Source organism: Medicago sativa, chromosome 2 (genome assembly GCF_051527215.1).
Source record: "Medicago sativa cultivar Bolivia chromosome 2, Bolivia_mono, whole genome shotgun sequence".
NCBI lineage: Eukaryota > Viridiplantae > Streptophyta > Magnoliopsida > Fabales > Fabaceae > Medicago > Medicago sativa.
This window is the reverse complement of record NC_140750.1, coordinates 27679960-27687015: the sequence shown is the minus strand read 5'-3', so window position 1 is coordinate 27687015 and position 7056 is coordinate 27679960. Positions and strand designations below refer to the sequence as shown.

General features: G+C 34.2%; 1 pseudogene across 1 annotated transcript; it reads right to left on the bottom strand.

Annotated features, from left to right (window-relative positions):
• Positions 1-2041: 2041 nt before the first annotated feature.
• LOC146945950 (acidic endochitinase SE2-like) lies at positions 2042-4493 on the bottom strand (annotated as a pseudogene). The gene is made up of 2 exons (XR_015026555.1): positions 3977-4493; positions 2042-2820 (listed from the first exon to the last, which is right to left on the bottom strand). The product of XR_015026555.1 is annotated as an acidic endochitinase SE2-like (transcript).
• Between the last annotated feature and the right edge of the window lie 2563 nt (positions 4494-7056).

Sequence of the window (7056 nt, the reverse complement as noted above, 5' to 3'; positions counted from 1 at the left end):
ATCGGGAAGTATCGAGCAGGTATTAGTGCAGAATACTCAGGGGAAACGGTGTGTCATCCATTTTGAAGTATCTGGGCTTCGGAGGTTTTGTCTTTACCCCCTTATTGGAAATCTATCTCTCTCTCTCATATTTATTTACTTTATGTGTATAAGGTGTTAAGTTTTGGTTGGTTGTGACAAATTGCAATTCTACTTTAAAACATAAATCCCACCATTTCTCCTTCAAAAACATAAATTATTCCCATCAAAACAGGATGCTTCCTACTCCAAAACATAAATTCCCACTATTTCTCCTTCAAAAAAGGAAAAGAAATTTCCACCATTTCCTTCCATATACCTGTTGGGAGAGGTTTTTCGGTTACCGTTTACCCATTTTTTGTAAACTGATTTGAAGGTTATTACCGATTCAATCAAATTTTCGACCGGTTTGATGACATAACGCTGGTTTTCGTGCATGCCCAATCATAAACTATGATCAGATTAGTAAGGGGTTCAACTCCTGGCCGAATCGGTTGAACCGACTTGTCCCATCTTCAAAACACTCTTTATATGTTTTGTTTGGTAAAAATAGAGAGATGTTGATAAAACAGTTGGCAAAGCTGTGTAGAGCATAAGGTGAGTGAAAGTTCAACGTTCAACAATCTGACCAAGTTATCCTCATGATAATTGAAATAAGAATATTTCAAAACAATTATCTAGATATTTCAAAATGATAATCACTACATTTATTAACTATATTTCACCATCTAGATATCACTAGACTCCAACTTGTGTGATACAGTGTTTTTTAGATTTTCAAATATAAGTATCAAATTGGATGCATTATTACTTGTAGAGTTACATTCAAACTCATAAAAACAATTAAACTAAGTGATTATTGAGAGTGATCAATATGCATAGTCTCAAAAAAACAGATGAGCAACATTCAATTTGCATCAACAAAAATGAATATAATCATAAATTAAATTTAGTGAAAGTAATGAAAGGTGGAAATCAACAAAATAAAAATGACAAATCATAGAGAACATTGTTATCAAAAGGAAAAAATATAAAAAAGTCTGCACAAAATTATTTGCACGAAATTAATAACAGTTTCATCCATCACCTTATGCACAAATCTACGACATGGGCAATACTATGAAAGAAAGCTAATGAGTGTAACGATCATTTCCCCCTTGTGATTCAATGAGTATAAGTAGTATTTATAGTAATATAATGATTCCTATGGCAATACAAGCTTACATCCTTGAGTAGAGGATAATAACTTGAAGCCTAAGAAACAGAAAAATAACTAACTTCCCAGACAAGTAACTAACTAGCATTTGTTAAATAATAGTTTTAACTAATTCTATCAGTGAGCAGTTTTTTTTTTCTAATAGAAGTAAGCTTGATTGTTTCTTACTTGTTGCTTGTCAACATTCTCCTGCCTCAGTCGAAAAGATCACACTTGGAGGCTATGGTTTTCCGAATTTTATGGAAGAGTTGCGCTCCATCAAAGTTTGCGCCTTATCTTGAGAACTTCTTCTTGATAGAATTCCATCGAGATGAAACCTGTTCAGGAGAGGGATCATTATGTTTGTGGATTCGATGGACTGTTTGATATGTTGACAGCTCATGAAGAATTCGATTTCACATGTTTTTATACAATGGATTTGCGTCTTATATTTGATATGAAGTGTTTCAATGTTTTTATACAATGGATTTGCTTACTTCCTTTTCAATTCTAGTTTAGGAAGGTAAATGTAAAAAATCTAAGTGTGGGTTGATTGTGCCATACTGTGTTCTCTTCCTTTTTCTTCTGGCATTTTCTGTTTTAGATTTTTTGGTCCTGTTGTAATTCTAGTCTCAAATCCGGATGCATCTTGTACTTGGGATTGAGTTTTTGCGATAATATTGAGCTGTTCAAAATAAAATAAAATAAAAAACTCGTGTTTGTAATGCATATATTTTGTTGAGGAAACGTTTTGCACAAAAGCTTTTAGAAATCTAGATACGAATTTATCCAATATGTTGGCACGACTTACATAGATCGGTAAGAATATAAGTTGAAATCGCGCAAGTGAATTTTATTCAAATTTCAAAGCGACTTCTAGTACGTACATAAGATGCTTTGGTTCGCGTGGATTACATGAAAACCCAGGGAATCAAAGTGCAGCTACATAGATAGATAGATAGATAACATGCATAAAGGTACTTAACATAACAAGTGATGCTTATTCTCTTAATCTAACGACCTATAGCCACCGTTAAGTTGACTGTAGATGTTACGAGTTCTCTCTTATTCCATACTCATACACATCATATATATCGTGCATTGCGCAATCACTATTAATTTATAATATGATTTAATTCAGAAACATAGAGTTCAATGCTGCCGAGACAGATCCAAATATTGCCTCGGACACTTGTGTCACAAATCGAAGAACAGATCGTTTAACATACTTCTTTATCTGATTGTTGTAATCATTTCAAACATCATGAACTCTATCCCAAAGCATAACTCCTCCATAGTTCGAAGTCGGTTTAATGATAGGAAGAACCTTAGAAATGAGATCATTTGGTGGTATATAACCACCACTAGGAGCTGCATCAGGTGATGCTGGTAGTCCCATGAAAACGGTATTATTTGGTAGAGCAAAAGATGTGCAAGCTTTCCATGATTGTAAGAGCAATGTAGCATCTGAATTTGTTCCATCAAATTGACATGGAGGGTTATTGTAGAATTGAACAAGTACATAATCAAACAAGCCAGTTTTGATAGCTTTGTCAAGGTACTTATCTGGCATACAACATTGGGGTGTAGCAGCCAAGTAGAAATACCTATAAGTGATTTAATTAGTTAGCCAGAATGTTAAAGCCATGAAATGTAAATGCTATCAATAGTTCTAAGTTCTAACACTATCTATCACTCATTCTATGATTTGGTGGATTGAATGTAGGTACTATACTTTGAAAATGATCCCCTACATTCTAAGTTCTAATTTCTAACACTATCTATCACTCATTCTATGATAATAAGATTCACATGAGTTTCATCCAATAAAATAGTAATTGTTAAACCAAGGTCTCATATTTGATTCCTCCTGATGTCAATTTCGATGGGTTAAATCCATACAAAGCTATGCTAGTTATTCTCTGACTTTAAATCCCCCCTCCTAAGTGGGCAGTGCAACTGGTCTCTCAAATTAGTCGGTTTTTCGATCAAATATCGAGTTTTCTAAAAATAGAATAAAATAAGTGAATGTTAAAGAGAATGTTTAAATCATAGTGTCTATATCTACTCATAACGATATCATAGTGTCTATATCTACTCATAACGATAAGAATACTTTGATAGTTCTGTCACAACATAACACTAACATATAGTTTCTTGGTCTTATATTAATTGTTAGATTTGGATTTTTTTTTAAACAGATTCAGAATATTTGTCTGCATATTCCGTCATTTTCAAGTATCAACAAAATATTAATTACAATTATATTTATTGTATTTCATCTCCCTTAACTCGAGGCTCAACTTAATAACTTCGATGGCTGAAAATTCTTTTTTAAAATAAACTTTATTTTCTTTTATAAAAAAGAACAAAAAGAGTATTAATTAATAAGGGTAATTTAGTAGACTAAACTCTTTTTTTTAAGAGTCTAACTATGAAATTCACACTCATTAAATGTTTAAAAATAAAGAATTACAAATTCAAATCCACGTAGCTAACATATCAAATGTTCATGCATAATATTTTTCATTTAAATTGTGACGAGACTAGACTAAACTCATTTTAGAATTTTTTGCACTTTCAAATTTTACTAAAAACTCTACGTAATCTTAAAAGAAAAATGTTAATTTGTTAAGAAAATAAATAAATATAACAACAACAACATCTTAGAACTTGTGTAAACAATTCTTTAAAAATCTAAGATATTCTAGCCATGGAAAAGTACACTGACATTTTTCATTCCATAAAACAAAGTAAATTTACCTGTTTCGATGTCTTATATTGTGAAGATGTTTAGCAAGGTCATCCCAATAAAGATTTGAACCATGTATAATGGCAAAATCAATACCATCTAAGGTAACACTTCCAAGTCGACCAGATTGACCACTGAGGAAGTTAGTATAGAGGTAATCAGAAACATTTTTAGCATCCTCTGGTGAGCTAAGGGAGTAGGATCCAGAATCACATCCGAGGGAAAGAAAAACTTTGACACCTTTTTGTTGACAATGTTTAATTTCGAGTTCGAGTTTTTTGCAAGGGCTCCAGCCACCACAATGACCTGCAAAGTTCCAACTTGGGACTCTTCCTCCTCCAAAGACATTGAAGAAAGCTTATAGTACAATCTTGAAATTACCAGTGTCACATGTTGATGTCAAGGTGCCATCTTTTAGGTTTTGTCCCAGTAGATGGCAATATTGCCATCACTTGATGATGTTTTGATAGTGATGGAGAATATTGTTAAGATCAACAAAAGGATCAACGTTTGCATTTTGGAACCCATATTTTGCTCATTTGATTACTTAAGATTGATTGAGCTATTCTTTTATATATTGGTCTTATGAATTATATATGGTAAGGTTATGTACTATATAAGACGTACATTATTTTATGAGCAAAAATTTATGCATCGTGCAAGTAAAAAAAAATGTTGTAAATACTAGAGTAATAACTTTTAACCATAATCGTTTCAGTTTTTTTGACAAAAATAAACGATATTCATTTATTCAAGTTGATAATTTATATAAATACAACACAAATTCAAAGTTGTTAAAACAAATATGATGAATCTACGAACAAATTCACAACATTTATGTTACTAGTATAAAATGACAATATACATATACCTATAAATATGATTATATATTCATGTCTTTAAATATGCAACGTTGACGACGTCAAAATCATTAATTAAATCTAACACTCGATCAAAACTAACTTTTCAATCTAAAACATTAAAACACTGCACTACAAAAAATAAAATAAAAATATACCATATAAAGATGGGAAATCCAAACAAACAACTATGATGTCAACCTCGGTTCGCATCCATGTCCATCTTTGATTATCTTCTTGGTAATGGTGCTCTCCCTCTTGGTGCAAGTGCGCACCTTCTCCTTCATCAACATTTTGTTCCTCATGTACCTGGACATTATCAACATACAACCAATTTTCTTCCACCTCGGTGTTAGTCCGAGATGGGTTAGGAAGCAAAAATAGAATAGGTACATTGAGTGTAAGGGCATATTGTAAAGGTGGACGATGCTTAATGAATTTCATAGAGATTAGTGTCTCTATGTTAAGCCTATTGTTGCCCTCAATTTGATTTATCCCCTCCTCCTCACTCACTCCAAACTTCCTAGCAATGAATGTAATAACACCACCCACTACTATATCAGCCACATAATTAGGCTTAGTTCCTATGGAGGCAAGGTAATCAAGCATGTAAAAACAAGTATTCACAGGATTATTATTAAGCATAGCCCAAAGCATGAATAGTTCATCCGTCCTACATGTTCCTACTTCCTTCCTACCCCAAATGGTACAAGCCATCACTCTTTGGAGGTACCTAAGCACTTGGTTGTGAATGTTACTAGCCTTGTTGGAACGTGAAACATATTGATTTAAACCGGTGATGCGTTTCCAAAAGTTAGCAGGGTCATAGTCTTCCGGCTTTAGAGCTTGATTCCAAGAGTCATGGATGAACCCTGCATTTGCGAAGCCCATTTCATTGCAAAAATTTTCAAGGGACATCTCGTAATCAAAATTCAAAAGCCGAAAGGAGACTCTATGATCGGGGTCATCTAAATTCAACTTATCTTTAGAAAAAACAATAGAACTCAAAAACTCATGAGTGAAATTTTCATACCCCCTCGTAGGTCTAAGCATCTCACCCCATCCTAATATATTCAACAGTTCAAAAGCATTGTCCCTAATCTCTAAGACATTCAAAGTATGAGAATCAGGGTAGCTACAAGGATGCAAAGGTTTAGTGATAAGAACTTTATACATAGCCTTTTGGGTGTCATCTTTGAAGACGATGCCATGATTCTTAGCCGGTGCTCTTTTCTTTTGAGGAGGTCCTCCGGAAGAGCTTGTTGGTTCCTTGCCACTTCTCCTTGAAGCAATTAGACCTTGACCTTGAGTTGACTTTGTATTTTGGTGAAGGTTAGGGTTTGGAAAGAAGTTTAGGGTTTGGGTTGATGTTTAAGTAAGGTTTATTAGTTTATGCGTGAAGATTGGTTAAGAATATGTGGTTTTTAGGTTAGGTTAAAGGGATAAGGGTTTTGGTGAATTAAGGGTTTGGGTGGATGAAAGTTGTTTTTGATGGAAGAGTTTTGTTTAGGATGAAGTTTAGAATTGATTGGGTGAAAGAATTGAGTGGTTTGGTAAAGTTTTGTGGGAGATATGAAGGTTAGAAGGTGGTTATGGAGGTTTTAGAGAGAGGTTTAAAAGATGAAAGAGGTTTGTGGTTGAGAATGAGGAAGAAGAAAGAAAAAATTGAAGGATATAGTGGGTTAGATATCGAGCACGGCCGTGCCAACCTTGGCATGGGCCGTGCCAACCTTCAGGAGTTTGTTGGGTTTTTGGCTTTCAACATCTGGCACGGCCGTGCCAGCCTTAGCACGGGCCGTGCCACCTCTCTGGTCAGCAGGCTTCAAAGTTTTTCAATTTTTTCGAATCACACTCGGACAATTACCTACAAAACAACTTAAAACAAAGAAAAACAAACCAAACAAAAGTAATAAAATGCGTGGGTTGCCTCCCACGAAGCGCTCTATTATTGTCATTAGCTTGACGGTTAATAGGTTTCTCTATCCTATACCTAATCCCTCACTAAGGGACAATGGCGTCAAACTAATATTCTCCCCCAAATCACACGTTGCTCTTTCTATAGTCTTGGATCCTATGACATATGGTATGGAAAAACTCTCTGGATCCTTAAGTTTAGATGACAATTTGCTTTGAATGATTGCAATAAATTTCCTAAACTGCTCATCTAACTTGGACTCATCAAACCCTTGTGGTAAAGGAGTGTTTGGATTATATGGTGATGGTATGTTAAG